This window comes from Nanorana parkeri, unplaced genomic scaffold, assembly GCF_000935625.1.
Source record: "Nanorana parkeri isolate BGI_ZX_2015 unplaced genomic scaffold, ASM93562v1 scaffold94, whole genome shotgun sequence".
NCBI classification, from domain to species: Eukaryota; Metazoa; Chordata; class Amphibia; order Anura; family Dicroglossidae; genus Nanorana; species Nanorana parkeri.
Genome location: NW_017306362.1, coordinates 365,052 through 388,800, shown reverse-complemented (window position 1 = coordinate 388,800; position 23,749 = coordinate 365,052). Strand labels below are relative to the sequence as shown.

At 46.9% G+C, this 23,749-nt stretch overlaps 1 long non-coding RNA gene across 1 annotated transcript; it reads left to right on the top strand.

The window, feature by feature from the left end:
- The first annotated feature begins 17 nt into the window (after nt 1–17).
- LOC108783933 lies at nt 18–21,942 on the top strand. The gene is made up of 3 exons (XR_001941039.1): nt 18–100; nt 19,506–19,507; nt 21,932–21,942. It is a non-coding gene; the product is annotated as an uncharacterized LOC108783933 (long non-coding RNA).
- The last annotated feature ends 1,807 nt before the right edge of the window (nt 21,943–23,749 follow it).

Sequence of the window (23,749 nt, the reverse complement as noted above, 5' to 3'; positions counted from 1 at the left end):
AGCTCCGGGCGAGGCATGCCGGGAGTTGTAGTCTCGGCGCTCCCCTGCATTTGTTCCTCTCCTGGCCGACACGTCGGGACCGCACGGAGCGGGCGATCAGGTGAGCCGGCAGCCCGGGTGGTGTGTGGGCGGGAGCGACCTGGGGGCTTGATGGCGGTCCGGGCCGGACTTGTATCTACACGTCTCCGGAGTCATGGCTGCCGCCGTGGAATATAGCGCCTGGCTGGGGCCCGTGGCTGCCCCCTGTACCGGGGGAGATGTGTGGAGGCTCCTGGCTGCTGTGGAGGGAAAGCGGGTTGGCAGCCTGGGCCCTAGAGACGGGGGCCCCGTCTCCCTTAATGCCTGGGCAGGGCCACCTGGGGCCTCCAGCTGCTGGGGAACCACAAATCCCAGCATGGCCTATCAGACAGGGGCTGGCAGGGTGTGTGGCCCTGGTTGTGGCTCAGCAGCTGGTGTGCCACAGGTTGCCCATGCCCGGAGGCTGCTACAGGGGCACAATATGCCCCTCCACAGGTGGTAAGTGATGGTGCTGGACTTTATGGGTGTCCTCTTCATCCCCTGGCTTCAACACGGACTATAAGCTATAAGTATGAGTGTGATGTGTGTTCTGCCAGTACGGGATGGGAGGTGCCAATTGTAACGTCAGTGATCAGCTATGGATGATATTATTGACAGCTTCCAAGTCATCATGGACCCGATCACTGAAATCTCATATCGCCTCCATGTTCACAGCAAACGTTTTTAAATCTGCAGCTTTCCTTAAAATGCCCCCGCACTTCCTGTTGTAAGATGACAACGCTCTGTCACTGTCTCCCAAAGTGTGCTCCTGCATTGTCACATGGGCTTTGGATGGAGATCACAAGTTTACATGTAAAAACACAGTCACGGTCCACGGTTGTAACCATCAGGAAACGCTATGCAATCATCGCTGGGCCACATGTAGACAGGAAGTGGCTGCAGGAGATAAACACAGGACAAAAAGTGGGAACAGATTTGTATTTATTTGTTTTATGATCCGCAGTACAAACAAACAAAATGTTCAACTGAATCCAAACCCGGATCAGTGATTATATACCTGGCACCTTAGCGGTCCTTGGATGTGGTGGCTGCAGTAGTTTTCTCTTCTAAACTCCCCCCCCCCCCTTTATTTTCACCTGGTGACCCTGCCAGTAACACACTTCCTGCCCTAGGGTGACAACACTCACTCAATGCACTGTATATACACAGGAGCAGAGTTGTCACCCTAGAACAGGGTCAAAGAAACCTCCCTGTCTCAATGTCATAGTGGGGAGGGCTGCTCTGTAGTCCGCAGAGAGAGAACTGGCAACAATGTAACTGATAATGCAGCAGAGGAAACCTGAACAGGAAGTAGCAGAATCAACCTTAGGGTTGGGGGGGGGGGGGAATTAACCCTTGTAGTTGGGCTACCCTGGCCCTGCAGGGGTTAACTGCTCATTTTGGTCTGTGGGAATGGGTCTAAGCCGATATACTCTCCAGATCCCCCTGCCGTGGTCAGCGCTCACCCCTCTCCCCCCTCTGCTCTGCTTGTCGTACGTCCGTCAGCACCCTCACGTCTGATGCAAGTCCATGGACTGTATTAGCTGTGATGACATCACTCTGGTTTAGAGCACTAGAGCCCGGGGGGAGAAGAGGTTGTAGGGACCGGTCTAGCAGCCAGGCGGGATCGGGGATCAGGTGAGTGTATCTTCTTTATTTGAGCTCCCTAGGCAAAATGAGCAGTTAACCCTTACAGTGCCAGGTAGCCCCACTACAAGGGGCGGGGGTGTGACGGTGGGAGTCACATTCTCAGGTCAAGGTCGCTTTAATAGACCAAAAAGGGGGAAAATAAGAGAGGATCGTGGCCAAGGGTTACATTTAGGGCTGTTGTAGTAGACCTGCTGAGGCTTGTAGTTCCTCCACTGCTGTCGTATTTGGTAGGCTTCTCCCTGCAGAGAGCTGTGATTGACAGTCACTTCCTCCACGGAGGGATTCTCCAGCACTCATTGCAGGGACAGACAGGAGGGGGGCGGGCACAGCTGGCTCTGGCTTTAGAGAGGCAGTGACAGATTTCAATCAAGTAGCAGGGGGGATCCTGTCAGTATTGTCGGGATCTTTCCCGGCTGCAGTGTGGCTCTGTACTAGCCCGCTATGTGCTGAGTTTTGGGTCACAGGAGGACATAGTAAATGTGACCTAAAAAAGAACTAACGTCAAAAAAGGTTTGGCCGTAGTTCTCTTTTGAGGGACTTCTCAGGGGCTGCTGTGATAGACCGTGTATGTTCTGTATGAGAATAAAATTGTCCAAAATGTCTTGGTATGCTGATGCCTTAAGAGTTCCCTTCACTGGAACTAAGGGGCCCAACCCCTGAAAACAACCCCCCCCCTCCATTCCATGAAGCTCTCTACGCACTGTTGTTGTGCCAATCTGAAGGCCACACGAAGTTTGGAGGTCTATAACTATTGACTCTGCAGACAGTTGGTGACTTCTGCGCACTGTGTGCTACAGCATGCGCGGAGCCCGCTCTGTCATTTTACATGGCCTACCACTTCATGGCTGAGTTGCTGTTGTTCCCAGTTGCTTCCACTTTGTTATAATACCACTAACAGGTGACCGTGGAATAATTAGTAGCAAGGAAATTTCACGCATGGACTTATTGCACAGGTGGCAACCTATCACGATATCACGCTTAAATTTACTGATCTCCTGAGAGCGACCCGTTCTTTCACAAATGTTTGTAGAAGCGTCTGCATGCCGAGGTGCGTGATTTTATACACCTGGGGCCCTGGAGGTGATTGGAACACCTGAATCCAACGATTTGGAGGGGTCTCCCAAAACTTTTGGCAATATAGTGTATATCTTGGGCTTTTGGATAAACACTGCCTTTACCCAGTCAGGGAACTGTTTTTGGCAAGGTTTTGGCTTAATGTCTATTTAATTATAAGCAGAAAGGTAGAGAGAAGCTTAAAGTGGAGCTGAACCCAAAACGTGAAGCTTTGCAGTGTGTTGGAGGACATCCGGAATTGCCTCTAAGCAGTGTCTTGAAAATTGTACCATTTTGTCTGGAATTCCTCCTGAATTGTAGCCGTGCAATTCCTGGCATGTGAGTGTGTCTGGGTACTCCTGTACCTAATAGCCTCAAAGCTTTATACCTGCAGGTTGAGATCTCAGGCACTGCTGCCTCTTAATGTTAGTCTGGAGAGAGATTTGGTGATGTCACTATTGTGCTTCTCACTGTTCTCCTTGCTGGAGGCTCTGATGTGAGGAAGCAAAGCTCTGCCTCTACCAAGATGGCCGCCTCCATATAGATAGTGCAAAACAAAGCATGGTAAGTCAGTAACGGGGAAATATCAGCTGCAGCCAGACTATGGGCAATTCTGATGACTAGTCCTAAGTCCTCTGCTTTTTTTTTTTTTGGCAACGTTTCCATAGCTAAATTCTTCTTTAGGAACTCGGTATTTAGTTCCTTGCACAGTGGGTCCATTTGGGGCAAATTTTAGGGACCTGATCCGTATCCTATGGTTTCTCCAAAGAGTTGTTCATGGGTTTTTTTTTTCTCTGGAACAAAATTGATAAAGATAATTCTGTGCAAGCTGCAGTGTTCAGCCTGGACAGTCCGTAGTGTTAGTCTAATGTATTACTATGCCATGGAAGGGCAGTCCTTTCCTATCGGAAGATACCAATGTCGGTCTATCTCCTCTGATAACAAGTACTGCTGACAGTGGCATCATTTTCTCAGGTGTTTCTTGACTTTGTCATATCTCTTTGGAGAAGTAACATGCAATTTTTTGGGGGGTAGGGTGTCATGGGGGGCGCCTAATCAGTACTGCATGCACCGTCTTGATTGCAATTGCTCCTACTCTGCCCCAATGGACTGCCTGCAGTGCACAGAAGTGGATGTGTACTGCTACACTGATTCACTGTCATGAGTTCTAATGCTCGTAGTCAAGTCATGGGAGAGGAGGGATGAAATCATCTGTGTGCTGGTCTTAAAAAGAAGATTTCAGTTTTGAATACTTTCTGGCAACTTGACATGCGTAGCATACTTGTCTCTCCGGGGGCCCAAGTGCGTGTAGAGGATGCTGTTTACTATTTAAAGCCCAGCTCTGGGGGAAAAACGTTTTTTTTTCTCAGCTTTGGATAGATTTCAGAAGGGTAAATATGTGTTTATTGGTGTCTGTGATCCTGTTGGGGGGGGATAGCCCCTTACTTTCTGTCTGTGTGACAAAGCAAAAAAATGAGGGGAGCAGACTTGGACATCACTGGGAAGAGAAGACTTGGACATCAGTAATGTGACAGATTTTAAAGGGGTTATAAACCCTCCGTTTTTTTTGCCTATATCTACTGCTAGCAAGCAGTAGATATAGACAAAAAGTTTTAAAAAACGAAACGCTTTAACAGCGATTTACTTACCCTGTTTTCGTCGCGCGCTCCCATCCTAGAATCTGAAACTGCTTGGGCGGCCTCAAAGTATCTTAGGGCGGGCGCATGCGCAGTTCGGATTATCGGCCGGGAGATGAGGAGAGACACAAGGTAAGTATATGGACGCGTGCACCCGCATGCAGACACCGTGGGACAGGAAGTGCCAGCAAGGACAGAGGAGTCAGCGCTGGATCAGAGACCAGCCGCAGCGCTGGAGGGACAGATGAAAACATCAGGAAAGAAGGGGGAAGATTGGATTAAAAAACCTCATTTAATGTAAGTATTAACATTGGGGGGAGGGGAATTTTTTTTTTTTTTTACTTTAATGTCACTTTAAGTAATTGCTTTATTACAGGAAAAAGTTTTGTTTCAGGCCAGGTTCACACCTAGGCGATCCGTGACGGCGTGGCAGTCGTGCATGGAATGGCACACCACCGCAGATTGCGCTGGCGGTGCCATCATTTTCTTATGGCACTCCAGTCTCCGCATGTAGATCGAGCGGGTTTCCTGCCGCGATACCACCCGTGCAATCGTGCAGGATCGCGGTTTAAGAAAACCACGGGATGCGTGTCGCCAAAAAAGGTACATGCAACTTTTTTCAGTGATTGCTGCGTTGATGTAACCCAATTGAAATCAATGAGGCCCTGCCGCATCCGCTGCGCACACGATCGCGTGGTCCTGGGACGCGCGTCCCGGGATCGCCGAATTCTGCACACGCCCTCATTCTGTGTTCTCACTGAAACATTTATTGACGCAACAGGAATTGAGGTGAAATCTCCCCAGTTGGTGGCACTGAACACAAATAAAATCCTGTAAGAGGTTCTATCCTTTCCTTACTCTGTAGGGTGGTGCAGTATAGACCGAAAACGTCTCCATATTTAAAGTGGCTGAGATAAGAACCATTTTTGTAGCTGTAAGATGCTTTAAAATCTAAAGCCCATCTCCGGGCAAAAAAAAAGTGAAGTGCTCATTTTTTTCTAGGGGATTGAAGTAAAGCAGATTTACTGACTTGATCCCCCGGAAGTTCCCGCAGCCTCTTTTCCTCCTCGACTCCGGCTGGTGGATTGGTCCTTGGCATCCGCACGTCTAATACAGGAAACTTCCTTAGATGTGATGACATCAGCGGTCCTTAGACTGCCGGAGTCCAGGCAAGAAGAGGCTGCGGGGACCAGTTTAGCAGCCCAGAGGGAGCCAGTAAGAGCTGGGATCAGGTAAGTAAATCGTGCATTGGTGGTCAGTGGAGAAGGGCACCCGTGCATTGGTGGTCAGTGGAGAAGGGCACCCGTGCATTGGTGGTCAGTGGAGAAGGGCACTTGTGCATTGGTGGTCAGTGGAGAAGGGCACCCGTGCATTGGTGGTCAGTGGACAAGGGCACTCGTGCATTGGTGGTCAGTGGAGAAGGGCACTCGTGCATTGGTGGTCAGTGGAGAAGGGCACTCGTGCATTGGTGGTCAGTGGAGAAGGGCACTCGTGCATTGGTGGTCAGTGGAGAAGGGCACTCGTGCATTGGTGGTCAGTGGAGAAGGGCACTCGCCATTATTAGGCTTTGTACCCGCCCGGTCATGCTATGATTGCTTTGAAAATATGGTAGAATGTATGGGTAGACTCTACACACTACAACTCTCCTGACATGTTAGGTTTATGTGCACAGAGGTGGAAGGAGATGAACAGCTTTGCCCACAGTACAGATCTCAGGGTTTCAGGTTTTCCCACTTGCCAGGATGAGTGTTTTTATGACCTGATCGCCAATCACCAGCATCCGGGCTTTTTGTTTCTCCATAGGGATAGGATGACATTTCCTGTCCTTGTGGAGTTGGACTGCAGGCAAACCACTAAATACTCAGATGCAATACATGTGTTTTTAAAAGGATTTGTAATTCTATCCATCCAGGCTTGTGTTCACCAGAAAGAACAGCCAGGTCCTTGACCTGCAGGAACATACCCCCAGATGGCTGATTTGGTGAAAATGCAGTAGTAGGCCGTCCCTATAGTGGGCCGTCCCTATTCTTTCCCTGTATGCATGCTCCCTATTAGCAAAAGGCAGGTTGACTTGTATTGCTCTCCTTGTCTTAGGGCTGCTGAGTAAGGAATGGTGGAAGGCTGATACCAGGACGGTTTCAGGTGCTTCTATTAGTTGTATGGAAAAAGTCAATTTTTTTTTTTTTTTTTTTTTTATGAATTCTTAAAGCAGAACACTTTTATTCCATAAGCCTCTTGCATGGTTATCCTCCTCAGGTTGAATGATACACAGCACTTCCAACCCACTTCCTCTGAGCCTAGGCTGTCATAGACCCGCCCCCAGCCAGCCACTGGACTTTGAAGGAAACTCGGCATGGAGATGAGCTCATCTGTCACTCTGCTTTCTCCTCATATTAACATGCTCCTTGTCAGCACATGAACGGATTGGCTACATGTGCTGCTTCTTTCTCTTGCAGTCTGAGCTCTTCTGTACAGGGTCTTAAAGAGACAAATTTGGGTGCTTGCATTTTAAACATGAGTTATAGGATGTAATAATGAGCTACATCACTATGGGGGGAATTTATCAAAACCTGGAGCAGACAAAATCTGGAGCAGCTGTGCACTGCAACCAATCAGCTTCTCTCTTCAGTTCAGTTTAAGATTTGAAAATGAAAGAGAGAAGCTGATTGGTTGCAGTGCACAGCTGCTCCAGATTTTGTATGCTCCAGTTTTGATACATTCCCCTCATTGTGTTTTGTGTTTTATATCTGCCTTCGAGTTCAGTGTGTTAAGTGCTTTAATTGGTGTTTTTTTTAATCTGTTGAATCGGAAACATTTGCCAGCAGCTATTTCCTGTGATCATTGTAATGGATTGTTTTTCGGTAGGCCCCCGCACTGCACAGTTGTTGGAAATGTTGCTGATGATCTGACGGCTCAAGTCCGAAACAAAAATCTGACCTCAACTAGTGAGATGGGAAATGACTCATGACCATGGGACCGACCTCCCACTGCCTAACCACTGACCTTAGGAGCAGCAATTGGGCAATTTAGAGAACCTTTCCCAATTGCTGTTTCCCAACCTGAGATAAGCCTCTCAAACAAGGAAACCATAATAAGTCCTATGGGCATTTTCAATCAGTAAGTGTACACACATCTCGATGGATCTGGTTATTAGGAGTGGGATGGAACATATAGAAATACAGATTTATCTTTTAGTTTTTGACCAGAGATGCCCTTTAAGGTGAGTTCTGTCCCCACCGGACAGCTAGGCCTGTTGTTGGTAGACATTGAGGTCAAACGTTTTATCCCTTTAGGCACGACTTTATTGATTTTGTCACTCGTGGTGATTAAACAAAAACCATTATTGTGGCTGATGACTGCTAAGTGACACGGTTTCATTTATTGGCGATAATGAAGTGGATACAGACAGCTGGCGGTGGGTTGGGTGTTCCTTTATGGTAATTGGTTAATCCCGGTATTTCGCACTTAAATACTAAACCATTTCTCCCTCTGCCTTCCCACTTGTACACAGTAATTACTGCTAACGTGGTTTCTACTTAGTCATTTGTAATGAAAACTCCTTTGCCGCCTTCTGATGATATCCTTGTGGTGATGTCTCATTGGTTTTTATATAATTGCAACATTTCCACTGAGATTAGTGGTCAGGGGGGTCTGCTTGGGAACTCTTTGACTTCTGGGGTTTAAAGCCTTGGTTCTCAACTGATGGGTTGTGACCCAAAAGTGGGTCGCAACCCTGTATTCAGTGGGTCACCGTATGCCTTCCACTTTTCTAGGTGAGATGGTCCTCAGCCTCCACATTGCGCAGCACTGCTAGTTCTCACTGCAAGCAGCCATTCAAAATATGCTGCCTGTTGTCAAATGTCAGCTTGGGGTGGGATGGGGCTATGGCCACGAGGGAGCTCCATCCATACGTGCATTGCTTACAACTCCCTCACGTGTCCTGTAGAGGTGTTGGAAGCCAGAATGTGATGTCACTCCGGCCCAGGCACCTCTACAGGGCACGCACGGGAGCTGTACCAGCAATGCACATATGGATGGAGCTCCCTCACAGCACAGCAGCCAACACTGGACCCCAGGCTGAGGAATCACTCCAGCTCTTGTAAGATAGGGAGGCTGGGTGGATCTTAAAAGGAAGAAAAAAAAAAAAATACATTTGTATATAAATAATGTCTGAGTGTGTGCGAATGTGTGCGTCTGTCAGTGTTTTTAGGGCCTGCTCACACTAGTACAGTGCGTTATTCGCACAGACCTGTGAGATGAACGCACTGTACATTGCAAAATCGCACCTACCGCAAATTCTGGTGTGGGAGGTGTGTTGCATTGCCAATCCTTTTAAATGGCACCCCAAACGCACCTCCCACCCACAGTTCGATCGCCCGCACCGGAACCGCAGTACCGCAATGCCGTGTGTTCCTTTGCGGTGCGACTTGGGTCATAAATTAATGACCGAGGACAAATGTGGATCCTGAGGCTACACAGGTTGAGAACCACTGCTTTAAAGGAAACGTGTCAGCAGGGAAACTGGGATATTTGAGATTTCCTCCTGGAGAATGCGAGTTGGCAGGTGACCCTTTAAGCACATAACCCATAGCTGGACAAGTCCCGGGAGCCAGGTCGCCAACACTCTTTAAATATGACAGCTGGCGCCCAACTTTAGAGGTTTTCTCTTGTTGTTGTCAATGGAGCTGGCGCCTAAAAACCCTATCCTGCTGGCCCCTGGATTGGCCAGACTGGCTCCTGAATTCTATATTCATTTGTCCACCTATAAAGTTTGCAAATAATAATCCGCTTTTCTCTGACTGCGTATTTTTGACACTGCCAGGGTGTCAGCGTGATAGCCAGGCAATTGGCATTTTTAGAAGATTAGCAGTGGCAGCCCACGCGTTCATCTCATGACCCGTTCTCTTTAAGATCTTTCAAAGCTGCAGAGTGCCAGATCTCCGCCACAATAAAAGCAGCTTCATTTGGCACCTAGCACATAGCCGGAGGCTAGATTGGCTGCTTCTTGTTTTGTAAATGGCTTTTTGCCGCCTTTTTGATATGTTTTGAATACATTTGAACAATCTGTGATCTGTGTATATAAACCCCAAGCATGAAATTCTCTTATTGGGTCCCTCTGGGTCTGTTAAATATCAAACGGATACTCCAGCGGAAGCATTTTGTTATAAGTTTACAAATACCCGTTGACCCTGCGAGAAAATGTGTGTGCTGATGACTTACTGTGCTGACTGAAATCTGTTATCAGTTCATTATTTGCAGTTATCTCCGAAGACTATAGAAACACACCCCTCTGTTGTGGACAATAGGAGATGAATGGGGTTCCATAGTCCTATTTTGTTTCTGTTGTCCTGATGCCGAAGGGTGAGCATGAGTGTTGCCATCCCAGGACTAGAAGTACATTATGGGCAGAATCACTTGGTGATGGTAAAGTATGATGCATAAAATAAATGCAGCCACCACATCTTAGGACTGTCAAGCTGCAATATATTACATTGTTGTTTCTGTATTTGGATTAGAACTGGACAAATCCCAGGAACCAGGTAGCCAATGTTCCTTAAAAATTAAATTTGACGCCCAATTTTGGATTTTCTCTGCTTGTTGCCAATGAACCAAAAAAGTCCGGCAGGCCTTTGGGTAGGACAGACTGGCTCCTAAATTGCATATTCACTTGTCCCCCCACTGGTTCAGCTTTAAATGACAGATTCAGGGTAAATATAAGATGGGGGATTATGTTAAAATGGCTGAACAAATATCCCAAATTTCCACACTTCAGTCCGAAGTTGCAGCAGTTCCAAAAACCAATGATGGCGTCACTCAGAATCTGATTCCATCTAGCTGGCCACTATCGGGAAGCGGCATCTTTCGGAGAGATTAGAAAATGTGACGTGTCGGCTTGCTCCATTCCTTCTACAGTGACCTATACCAAAATGTTCCCCCGACCTGAATGTTCATAGTGCTGTACACTCTCGCATGCCGGCGGGTGGTCAGATTGTACCTGGATGACCAACCACCTTACTTCTTCTATAAGCACCATTCAGGATAAAAACGTTGTTTGGTGTTGTTATCCGGCCTTGGATATAGTTGGCCTTTAGGCCCCATTCACACACGAATCGGTCGGCACGTACAGCTGAGTGCAGCGTGCGGGGCCGTAACAAACAGCTGCCGGGAAGGACAGGTGCTGCGTGTGATTAGTCCGCAGCCCCCGTCCTTCTCTATGGGGCTACGCGGCCTTACGCCCCCCTACACTGAACTCAATTGCAGGTCCGTAGGGGTGGGGTTTTCTGGCCGGGACGCATACAGGATCCATTCCGGCGGCGTATGAATACGATCACCCGCACCCCTACGGACCTGCAATTGAGGTGAGCGTAGAGGGGCGTAAGGCCGCGTAGCCCCATAGAGAAGGACGGGGGCTGCGTACTAATCACGCGCAGCACCTGTCCTTCCCGGCAGCTGTTTGTTGCGGCCCCGCAGCTGTACATGCCGGCCAATTCGTGTGTGAATGGGGCCTTAGCGCTTTTGCCTATTTTCTTTGTGACATTGAAGGTCGGCTCACACTAGAGGGTTGTGATGAAGGCATGGCTTCTCCATGTTTAGCGCATGCTGTTGTGCAGTGAACTGTGCGCTGGTGTAATTCAAGTAGATCCCTTCGCACTCCTGAACGGGTTAACCCAAGATAATGGGTGGGTGCTGAAATGACTGAAGGTGCCGCTGCAGATCAGTATCACATGGTAGAAAAGTCACTCGCACTCCAATAAGAACTTCAGTCAATGTTCTTTATTGACAAAAGAATTGTCACATGGTATAGCGACGTTTTGTTTACCTGAAGAAGGGACCTGTAAGGTTCTGAAATGTCGCTATACCATGTGACATTTCTTTTGTCAATAAAGAACATTGACTGAAGTTCTTATTGGCGTGCAAGTGACTTTTCTACCATGTGATACTATGTGCTGGTGTGTTGCATTGCCATTCAGTCTAAATGGCACCACAACACACCTCAAGCTGGGTGCAGTAGCGCATTTTGCCATGCTGTGTAGTGAAAGCAATAGCAAATGCATCATTTTTTTCTTTCTTCGTACCACGATATTGTGGTACAATGTGTTGCGGTGCCACGCACACCTGCTAGGAGATGCATCGGGGTGCCATTCGGAATGAATAGCAATACACCAGCGCACCTACTGTGTAGTGCATTGCTCTGTGAGACAAAGTGCGCTAAAACCCACTGATACCATAGCTTTAGCGCAACGCTCTAGTATGAACCAGCTCTTAATTACCATTATATAAGACTTGAACAGATTAAACCTTGATCATTGGTCACTGGGCTTAAGGTCGCACCTGCCAGGATTGCACTTTTTTTTCCCCCCCCTTTTACCTGTTTCTACAAGTGAAGGAATCCTCTTCTCTCTGTCAGAGTTGAATAACTTGAAATATATGTGGAAGTTCACCCAAGAATTACTCGGTGAACATTAAACCGGTAACACATGGCCCATATAATAAATGCAGAGTGGCATGTTTGATTTCTGTTGGTTCTCCGCTTTTCCTGCAATCAGCTTTGGAAAACTGCCCGTTATTACCAGAGGCACCACCATACAACTCATGGGGTGCCTCAGCCCCTCCGCGTGCGATCTTTGGCGGCATCAGATTGTAAGAATATTTCAGGGGCACTGGATGGAGTCTCTTGCTATCCTTTATGATGGACCCAATTTGATTTGTAGGTAGCTCATTCACTTATGGTTGGGCAACTCAAAGGCGCACAGTCTCCAGTAGGAGGTACTGGGATCAGCTCAGGGACAGAAAACGGAAGAGTGCCAGACCAAACAGATGTTAGAGTCCATGAAGAAGTTTTATAATTGTGTTGATCAAACAGCCAATGCATTTTGAGGGCAGACAAACCCCTTTCCCTAAGGCCTTGGAAACAATGAAAAGAACAGGCAGGCAGATATTGCCGGTAGTCTACAAATATTGGGAGAACGGAACGTAGCTGCCATAGGATCTCAATGTTTGTGCTCTGAGATTTTGCGTTCTGAGTCCATTCTTTCATTCTCATCATTTCCAGACCCTAGGAACGGGGGTTGTCTCTGCCCTTAAAGCGCGCTGGCTGTTTACACAATTAAACTTTTTTTATGGACCCTAACAATCGTTTTGGGCTGGCGCTTCTTCTGTTTTCTGTCCCCCATGACCACATCAGATCTAATGGTTATATCTCCGTCACATACCATACCAATGTACCCCTTTTTATTAGGGTGCTGAAACAACTGGTGGATGGCACCACATCATGCAAATTAGGGATGCACTGATGCCGATATTTCGGTATCGAGTATGAGTACCGATATATTTTGTTTTTGGTACTCGCCGATACTGAATACCGGAAGTCCCATTTAAGGAAGCCAGGCGGCATGTAATGACTCGCCACCTGGCTTTCTGATTAACCGAGAAGCCGTCACTATATGACGAGAAAGCATGGAGCCGGCTTTCTGGCCAATCAGGAAGCCTGACGCCGTGTAATAACGCGGCACCCAGCTTTCTGATTGGCCGGGAAGCCGGCTCCATGCTCCCTCGTGGTGAGGGACCATGAACCCGGCTTCCCAGCCAATCAGAAAGCCTGGCTTCTTGATTGGCCAGCTTCCCGACCAGTCAGGAAGCCGGGCAGCGCATCATTACACGCTTCCCGATTGGCTCCATGCTCTCTCATCACAAGTGACGAGAGAGCATGGAGCCGGCTTCCCAATTGGGAAGCCGGGCAGCGTGTAATGACGCACTGCCTGGCTTCCTGATACAGGAAGTATTGGGCTAGACATCGGAGCATTTGGGTTAGTACGAGTACTCACTCAAATACTCGGCAGCGATACAGGTATCGGTGCATCCCTAATACAAATGGAAGATATATTGTCTGCACGACGATTCACTTCAGACTCTCATCTTTATGGACTTGATTGCAGCATAAGATTGCAACAGTCCAAATCCGCGTAGGGTTCCTTCATTGGGCAAAGTCTCTTTATCTGATGAAGGAACCCTACGAATGAAGCCTTTACGGTTTCCTATACCCGTAGTTATAAGAAACTTGCGCGGTTTCTCAATGTTGCAATCTTATGCCGCAAACCCGTCAAAGACAAGATTCTGAAGGGAATCGGTGTGAAGACAACATACCTTCTACTTGACCCCATCACTCCACAGTGGAAGCATTTTCCAGTCATTCCCTTTGCAATCACAAGATGTAGATCGCATAAGGGGGGGGGGGGGGGGGGCTGAGCGGCACCATGAGTTGCATGGTGCTGCTGGTAAATTGCCTTCAGTATCCAATGCTGATTGTTGGACAACCAGAGCCTAGACAGAAGTCAAATATGGTGCAATTTACGAAGGTCTATGTTTTTTTATGGCTGTTTATTGTCCATTGATTATTTCTAGGGTGAACTTCCTCTGACATACCCACCATACCGTACATAGCTACACTAAAACCTGATCCCAGGAATTTATAACCAGCGACTTACATACTCTTTATAAATCTGTCTCCTGGTAGCTCGACAAATGGCATAACGCATGACAAATTTATGTACGTGTCGGTAAGGTGGATATGAATCTGTCGTAAGCATTTCTTCTGCGAGAAGCTATTAAGAGAAGTCGGGAGAGCAATAGAAACGTATAGATCCCTTCCAGAGAAATGTCCGTGAAGGTTCTCATTTATCCGGGTCATGGTATATCTGGAAAAAAAAAATTAAGGCAACTGGACTTGCTGTATTTTTCTTAGACATTTTGATGGTCATCCGACTAGCTTTGAATGAGCTGAGAAAGCTAGTTGGATGACCAGCGAAACATCAAGAAAAAAACCAAGTTCCACTTCCCTTGATTTATTTTTTGCAGACCGTTCAGAGAAAGTTAAAGATAAATTTTGTTGCAGAATTGTCTTAGGCCTCATTCACACGAGAAACGGCCGGCACGTACAGCTGCGTGGACGGCCGTATCGGGCAGCTCCCGGGAAGGACAGGTGCTGCGTGTGATTAGTACGCAGCCCCTGTCCTTCTCTAAGGGAGTACGCGGCCCTATGCTCACCCCAAGTGCAGGTCCGTGCGGGTGTCCCGGCTCGGACGCAGACAGGATCCATCCTGTCGGCGTACGAGTTCACACACCCGCACGGACGTGCAGGGCGGGTGAGCGTACAGCCGCGTACTCCCATAGAGAAGGACAGGGGCTGCGTACTAATCACACGCAGCATCTGTCCTTCCCGGGAGCTGCCCGATACGGCCGTGCATGGAGCTGTTCTTGCCGGCCATTTATTGTGTGAATGAGGCCTTAAAGTTTCGGGACAATAATTACATGCGAGACACAATCATCAGTTTGCTCCAACATGGAAAAGGTTTTATTTCCCTCCAAATTTTTTCTTATTGCCGATATGGCCGTACTTCTTTATGAATTTGACGCAACAATGGCGCCATGACGTAACAATGTTGCACACGCCTGTACTAAAATGTTGCAGGCTTTTATGAATTTGGCGCAAGGCATACACAGCGCCAGAAATGTGCGACTAATGCCTTTATTAAATCGCCTTTTGTACAGCAGTGTTCCATTTTGCCTGGATTTCTGCAGGATCCGCGTTATCTGTAGATGATGTGTCGGTGCTTCTCTGCATAGCTGGACATACAATTCTAGAATTTTGGGCGAGGTCCGCTGAATTGGCCATAACTTGACCAACATGTGGCCCGGTCCGTACCACTCACTTCTATATAGAATACAATAACTCGGCGGGGGGGATTCCCCGTCCATGCTATTCAGCGTAGATGGGGGAACGAGCGTCTTTTGTATGGTTTGAATTGCCAGGTGGTAATAAAGTTTCAATAGATTTGATAGTGAGATGTTATACTCATCTCAGATATATTGTTATGAATCACAGCAAGAAGTGTGAATTTTATGTGTCACTTTTACAGTAAATGTCAGAAAAATAAACCCTTTCTAAAACAAGGACATCTTTAAAAAAAAAAATGTTTTCCTCATGCAAAGCGAGTTCCTTTTGAGTTTACACCTTTTAAAGTGACCCAATAATGTATTAAAGCTGAACCCTGTGAAGGGAATTTATCAAAACTGGAACAGCTGCGCATGGCAACCAATCAGCTTCTCTCTTCCATTTTCAAATCCTAATTGAGCAAACTGAAGAGAGAAGTTGATTGGTTGCCATGCACAGCTGCTCCAGATTTTGTCTGCTCCAATTTTGATAAATTCCCCTCTGTGGCTATGGAGGAATATGCTTCTATAAATATAAATGTTTTTGTGCACAGTACATATAAATCTACTTTGTGTTCACCAAACCCTTTTTTGCAAACCTAGATGTAGCAGTAACATCTCTGTGCCACACATAGCCCAACAGTCCCCACAAACTACAGGAGGGAGCGGAGACCAAAACAGTAACTCTGCACAAGGAGAAAGAGCAGCAGTGATCGGTCTTTATTACAGGAGGGGAGGGAGACAAGACCAGTCACCTTGCACAAGGAGAGAGAGAGAAGCAGTGACCGGTCTTTATTACAGGAGGGGGCGGAGACGAGACCAGTCACCCTGCACAAGGGGAGATGGCAGCAGTGACTGACCTTTATTACAGGAGGGGGCGGAGATGAGACCAGTCACCTTGCACAAGGGGAGATGGCAGCAGTGACTGGTCTTTATTACAGGAGGGGGTAGAGACGAAACCAGCGATAGGATTACAGCTGTGTGCTAAAGCCTAATTGGATCATAGTTCTAATCCTTGCTTGCTGTGCAGGGGCGATGGGAAGAAAATATGAAAACATATTCAGGTTTTTACACCAGCTTTATTTAGAGCCACGCTTACATTTTCTCAAGGGAATGTGTACTAATTTTATACTTGACTTCTTTAATATTGACAGGACTAAAAAAAGCCGTTTTTTGGGTCAGATAAATATTCATATCATCCGATAATAATCATTCATTGCATATAACTGTTTTGCATTGTCATTCTGAGCCAGCAGGATGAGCTCGAGGCTCCTTATCACAGGATTTCAGCTCCATTGGCATTACAGATTGGCTAAATACCAGAATCCCAATGTGGTTTCTTAAAGCAGAATGTGAATTGCAATTCTAGAAATGACAGCAGGTAGATTTGTATGGCAGAATAGGCTCTGTGTAGGGATGCACCAATACCGTTTTTTCGGTATCGAGTACCGATACTTATATTTTGGTACTCGTCGATACCGAGTACCGATACCGCCACTTCCGTTAGCATAGAACAGTCTTCCCGGGCAATCAGGAAGCCAGGAAGGCTTCTAATTCCCCTCCGGGCACCTAATTCCCCTCACATAGATCCGTATCGCATTCATTAACGTACCAGTACCTCCGCCAGCGCTCTCCAAGTGGGCAGACACCGCTCTCCAAGATCTCCCCACGTCTCCTGTGTACAGCGCCCACGTGATCGGCGCTCAGCCTGCTACTGTGCATGGGCAGACTGCCCAGTGCTCTCATTCAGAAATCCTGTGCATGCGCAGTGGCAGGCTGAACGCTGATCACGTGAGCATTGTGCAGTGTGCACACAGGAGACGGCAGATCTGGCCGAGGAACTGAATGCTAAGGATCTATGTGAGGGAAATTATGTGCCTGCAGGGTGGGGGTCGTGTCGCTATATTATCAGATTTGTTTGCCCGGCTCAACATTGATTGGCTGGGAAGCCGGCTTCCCGGCCAATCAGGATCAAGCCAGCCATACATCATGGAGCTAGCTTTCCGGCTCCATCTTTCCTCGTGGCACTGCCAGTCAGAGCAAACCTTCCTCTGACCGGAAGTTCTAGTATCGGGAAAGGTATCGGAGCATTTGGGCGAGTACGAGTACTCGCCCAAATACTCGGTATCGGCACCGATACCAATACATGCGTGGCAGTCTGCCACGCATGTGCAGCTCAGTGTACAATCCCAACATCTGTTAAAAGAGAACTAAAGCCAAACCTTTTTTTGTTTTTAGTTCGTATGGTACAATGGAGTACATTTACTAATCTACGATCCACTATACTGTATGCTGACAGCGCAGAGCCGCTCCACAGTCGGGAAAGATCCCAGCAATATTGTTGGGATCCACCCGGCTGTCTGATTGACGGCTAGCTCTGCCTCTCCAGAGCCGGCTGTGGCCACCCCCTCCCCGTCTGTTCCTCTAATGAGCACTGGAGGGACAGAGGGAGGGGAATCCCTGTAGGGAGCGGTGACTGACAATCATCATTGGTTCTTGATCGACCTCTCTTGACCTAATAGAGCCGGCATGTGACAGCTGCAGTGTCACCCACCAGTTTTCTGTCAAAGTGGCCAACTCGTGACGTCACGTCCGTTGTAGATTTAGATGAGATGGCTGGTGCACGTGCGCCAGCCGTCAACAGTTTTTGTAATCCTCTTCGACTTCTCCAGTTGCCGTAGGTGCGCCTCTGCAGCTTCTAAATTGTCATCAAGTTCTTCAACTCCCGTCGGTGCTTGTGGCATCGGGTGCCCGCGCAGGCGCACTGCCACAGATACTAGAGCTTAATAGTTCACTTGGGTGGCTGCGCAGGCGCACTGACTGGAGTTGGAGGTCTCGAGGATAGAACACCGGCTCTAAGTATTGGGAAGGGTACATTTTACGCTCCCAATACTTCTCCTTTAAATGGTGGTAATTGGAGTCGGGTATTGGGAGGAAGTCACTTTTGAAAGAAGACTCCAGAAGAGAAGAAGGCAGCAGCGATTGAGCATGGATGTCCCCGTGCTGGCGGAAGGCATTTAAGAGTTTAAGTGTGCTATAATCAAATATTTTATGCATACCTGCACATTATGACAAGAGCTTTTTGGGACTATATAGAGTAAAGTTCAACTTTAAAAAATATAATTGACTGTTTATGGCAGAGGTGGACAACTTTTAATATGGAATTCAGGAGACCATCTGTCCAATCCAGGAGCCAGCAGGATGTTTAAGCAGTCGGCTTCATTGAGAACCGCTAGAGAAAACCTCAAAAGTTAGGTACCGGGTGTAATTTTTAACATTTAGCATTGCCTACCTGGCTCCTGGGATTTGTCCAGCCCTGGTTTATGGCATTGTCACTATAGCCATTAATATATAGATGAATTAAAATAAACCGGACACAGGGCTGGGCCAATCAGACTAAACAGAGGGGTGGGGTCGAACCTGACTTTTACAGCAAAAGTCAAGATTTGCATACAACTGTAGCTGCCTATGTCTCTGGATCCACTGATTATTTTGGTTTCTCTGAAGACCTCTGTTGGTATGTTCTTCTTTTTTTTTTTTTTTGTTTTTTTTTTTCTTTTTTTTTTTTTTGTTTTTTTTGGTATATGCGCTGTTTGATTTGCTTGGGTTTGTGAAAGGTTTTAAGTCCAGAATGTGACCTTTTCTTCATTCTCACTGTGTCATAGATGAGGAGAGCGTTCCGTTTTTTCAGTGGCGTGAGGATGGAAGCAGGCACAGATACTGCATGACTCCTGGCGATCAATACAAATTGATCTGGGTGCCACTCTAGGGGATTACTAAATAATAAACGGCAGTAGAGAAAGGTGTGGTCCCCGACGTACAATGACTCTGTTATCCCAATCTATAAGAAGTCTGCAGTTGGTCTTCCCTGGTATAAAGTTCATACAGACATTAATTACAGAGGTGCTAAATACAGGGGTGTATTATCCTTCATACTATAATGGCACGTCCCACTTCCATTTTGCCACTGGTGAACTCTCCATTAGCAATTTCTCCAACGCCTTCTTCTCTGTCTGACCCTCGGTGATCCCACTCTACCCTCCCCTTCCTTTTTCTTGCCCAATTCTGTCCTATTAAAAAGAATCTGATGAAAAGTGGCCAGAAACATGTCCCTGTGTCATTCCTCCCGGTCCACCTCATTCCCAACACCTCTTAGGGACTGCAATCTCCCCAAGGAACTGATCTTGTACATAGGTACCAATCCTCCTTGCTCCCACACATAATTGTCCTGGCATCTGTACATGGCTCCCTTGTATATCCACCCCAGTCAGGGGCATCCCTAGACATTTCGCCATCAGAGGTTTGGTGGGTTGTGTGCTCTTGATGCGTGTTCCGGGGGAGGGTTGGGTGGATGGTTAGTTGCTCTGTTGGTTTATGGAGGGGCGGCTCTTGTGGTAGACGTTCTTGAGGGGTAGGGGGGTGGCTCCTGGTGGATGTTTCGGGGGGTGGATGGCGGCGGCTTGTGGTGCACCTTGTCCCGCCCAGCTCACTGATTTCAATGGTTGCCGGGAGCTGGCTGGGACACCAGCCAGAGCGTCCTGCTCAGCTCCTGGCAACCAGTGATGTCGGTGAGCTGGGCGAGTTGCTGGCCAGAGCGCAACAGGTTTCTAAGAGCTCTTACAAACCTGGGATGCTCTGGCCAGAAAGAGGGCGGTAGGCACACATGGACCAATAATATGCGGCCCGAGGCAACTGCCTTAGGCTGTCTCATTATAGGGTGGTCCCTGACCCTAGTGTTATCGCCCCCAGGCTCTCTGCTGCAAAACAAGACTCTGAGAAGAAGGAGCTTGTTCGTATCTTCTGCATCAGCGAACCTGGGAGCAGCGTCACTGAGGTAAGCATGCAAGGGAGCTGGGAGTCTGCTTTCCTGAGCTCATTCTCCTCTTCTGTACACCTCTGCTTTAACAATTGAAAATAAATGGTAATGCTGTTCACCTAAATACTTGTCCTCCAGTGTGGTAAAAACATGGAGATGAGTCAAGGACTCCCACCCACGTTAAAAGAAGCAGGAGCACACTGTTGAGGTCATCAAACCTCTTACTTTGCTCCTCCTTATCAGCAAGGTCCCAGTGTTAGATTGACAGCACTGCTCAAGCTCCTCCCCTCCCTCTTTCCATCTGCTCCGCAAGGGATTAGAAAAAGCTGATTCAACCCATTAATTGGACTGGTTCCTGAATTCTGTTGGCTAATCTTGCCGTACTTCATAAAAGTTGACTTGCCGTGTCTAGTTCCCTTCCCATGCATTGCTTAGAATGTGTGTATCTGTGGTTTAGGCGTCTCCTTTCTGGTCTGCGTACGTGACAATCACACATTTTGGCGGAGATTCCTCCAAGCATGGTATGAAGCCGCGTGAGCTCGTTTTGGCCTTCTTGCGACCTCGTCCTTCAGTAATTCAAAGCGGTTGTAGGCCATGTTTGTTCATTTTGTCTTCAGCCACAAAGACTGTTACACAGTGGTACAAGTTTGTTAGTCCTAACGTGTGAGCCAATGTGTATTTGATATCCATGTACCACACGGGTGCTAAAATCCAGAAAAATTGGAGCCCAGGCAACAATGCAGCTATTGATTTTTTTTTTTTAAACATTTTTTGCATAGGGAAAAACTGAACTCTAAACTGGCTGAACTTCTAAAACCAAAAATAGGAAAAATTACCTCATTTTTAATAAGCGTAACTCTAACTTTTTACCAAATTTTGTATAGCATTGAAAGTGTAGGTGCTCTGTGGCATTTGCTCTCGCTTCTTGTCCCGGTGAACACAAAGGAAGTGAAGGGCAACCTTGCCAATGAAGACACAGAGCGCAATCCACATGAACGAACACTGGCTCTAACCCTTCCCCATTCTATCAGAAAAGGGAAAGTTTTTTTGGTTGGAGTTGGGCTTAAATTGTAAAATAAACATTGATTACATAATATACCTATATACAGGGCTTGAATATTGACTCGCCAGTCAGTCAAGAATTTCCGGACTATATAGTCCGCATGACCGGACTATAGCCTTGCAATTTTATGTTAAAAATTTTTGGGGGACACAAAGAGCTTTCCTTTGGTGGTAAATAATCACCACTTTTTTTTTGTTGTTTATTTATTTTTTTTAAAATTTTTTTACTTTATTTACTATATAATGAAAAAAGTACCGTAAATTTTGAAAGGGGGGAAATTTTTTTTATTTCCCCTACGTTATGTTAAAAAAAACGTATTCTTACCTAATATTTTTGGTAAAATATAAAAGACGGGGTCACGTCGGGTAAATGGGCATCAAACATGTCAAGCTTTAAAATGGCGCGCTCCCGCAAAATTGCATAAAAAATACCATGCCCAAAATTGGCCATAGGCCACAATTTAAACGCTTTTACTGCTCATCGGTTTAGAGTTATCAGTGATTGAGGACACTAAAATTATTGCCCTCACTCTGACTTTCGCAGTGATATGTAACGTGTGGCCCACTTCCCTTTTTCACACGTAGGTGCACCTGACGCATGTTTGTGTGTGGGGGCAGGGGACTTTAAGAAAAAAAAAATGTGTATTTGACTTTACATTTTTTTAAAATGTTTTGATAACTTGAATTTTTAAAAAACAGCAAACATTTTTTCACTTAACTTTATTGCTATCACATCGCTAAGAAGTCCCCTATGTGATAGCCAATTTACGCAGACAGACAGGTTCCTTTTATGGAGACAGTAGGGGGTCTCTAGTGTCACCTAGGGACCCCTAAAGAAGCTGATGAAGCAGAGATCTGCTTCACCAGCTTCTCTCCAGCTACAGAAGCTGGAGAATGACAGCCGAATGCAGAAGTGTGATCGAGATATAGATATAAAGATAGGTAGATATTTCTATCTCTATCTCTATCTCTATATCATCTCTCACTTCCTGCTTTGAAAGTGCAAAATGACTTCAGTTTGCCAGCGTTTATGCACTTGTCATCAGCAGAGCATTGCTGGGAAATCTCATCTTTAATCTCATCAGATCTCAGGGAAAGGCATTTTAGTCCCCTGAGATGATGTCCATGGTCACATGTCTAGTCACATGTGCCAGAAATCCAGGAAGTAAAAGGAGATGTAGTAATCTGCCCTTAGTAAACATGGCCAAAGCCGGGAATTATCTAGAAGTATGTGTGTGTGTTAGATTGTCATTACTAAACATTTCTAAAGGTGTGTTTGTTGTTGTTTTACACATATGGGGTAAAGGTCCGTTTTTAAATTCATTGCTATCGCACAGGGGATAACGAGCCCCTATGGAGGTTACAGGTTCTCTTTATGGAGCCAGATCGAGCACAGAATTGTACTCGATCTATGCAGGCTTGTGACTGCTGGGACGGGATGCTCTCTGAGTACAGCCCTCCTGTCTCACTGATCACATAGAGCAGATTGGAGAGCGGACTGTATGGCCAGCATAACTTGCATAGCTAGAGCGCTGCAGGTTTCCTTAGCACAGAGGTGGATACATTTTAATATGGATTTCAGAAGCCATTCTGTCCAATTCAGCAGCAAGCAGGATTTTTTTAGGATCCCGCTCCATTAAAGGAGAACTATGAGGTGAGTGCTTTTCACTCACCTCCATAGTTCTAGCCGACCTGTGACAATGAGACTGTCACAGGTCGGCTCAGTAGATCGGGAGGTGAGCAAACACATACCGGCGTTCGCTCACCTCTCGATCCTGTCACGGCTCTCTGCTGTGACAGGGGAGGGGCTGGATTCCCCCCTCCCCGCTCCGATCCGCCAGCGCTGACTGGTGGATCGGGAGGCGGGTACAGCTGGATCAGTCACGCAGCTGGGCGGATGACGGCACAATTGTCGGGATCCGCTTCAGCTGCGGCGTCTCAGTATTCCTGCGAGCAGCAGCTCGTGGTATACTGAGCCTAGGGTGACGGGAGGATGCTAGTTTGTGTCCTCCCGTCACCCTAAGGAGAACTATGGGGAAAAGACTTAACCACTAGAGAAAATCTCAGTTGGGCGCTAGTGATGTAGCAGCTCTGGAGGGGTGAGCCGCAGCGTATAATAAGGTGACACGGGCGTCTAGGACACTTGGAATTGTTGAATGAAGATGATTGCGGCAGCTCCAGTTCCATTGGATAGTGAAGATCGGCTGCGGTAGAGTCCAGACTGATATTGCTTCACTATTGTGTTTTTATTTTCCATTAACAATCAATAGTATCAGTAAAGTTCATACCCATAAAAAGTACCTGTTGGTCCATTTTATTAGACCGTGCGGTCTTCAGCAACTAGAAAAAACAAAACCATTGAGCCCATCATGAGCTTAACACAGAGCAAAAAAAAAAAAAAGTTGCTGTGGGTTGCAAAAAAAAAAAGGAACAAAAACGGCTCTAGCAGGTATATAAAAATGCATTTCAGGTCACTTATGTTTTTTGAAAATAATTGCAATCAAATTAAAATAAAAAATTTCATTTTATCTCTCGTCCTTGGTGGGCTCCAGCTGAAATGATGAGGCTTGTAGTGGGAGTGTTGGGTATGTGATGGGAAGTGAGAGGATGCTCATTTATTGTATAACTCTGTGGCTCAGGTGTCAGAACGCAGTGCAAGGAGCCATTCATTACCATAATGGTTTCGGCGTGGGGTGCGTCCTTTACCCAGGAAAGTGCTCAGGTGACCTCAGTGGTTTGGTATCTGATTTCTATTGTAAATGCC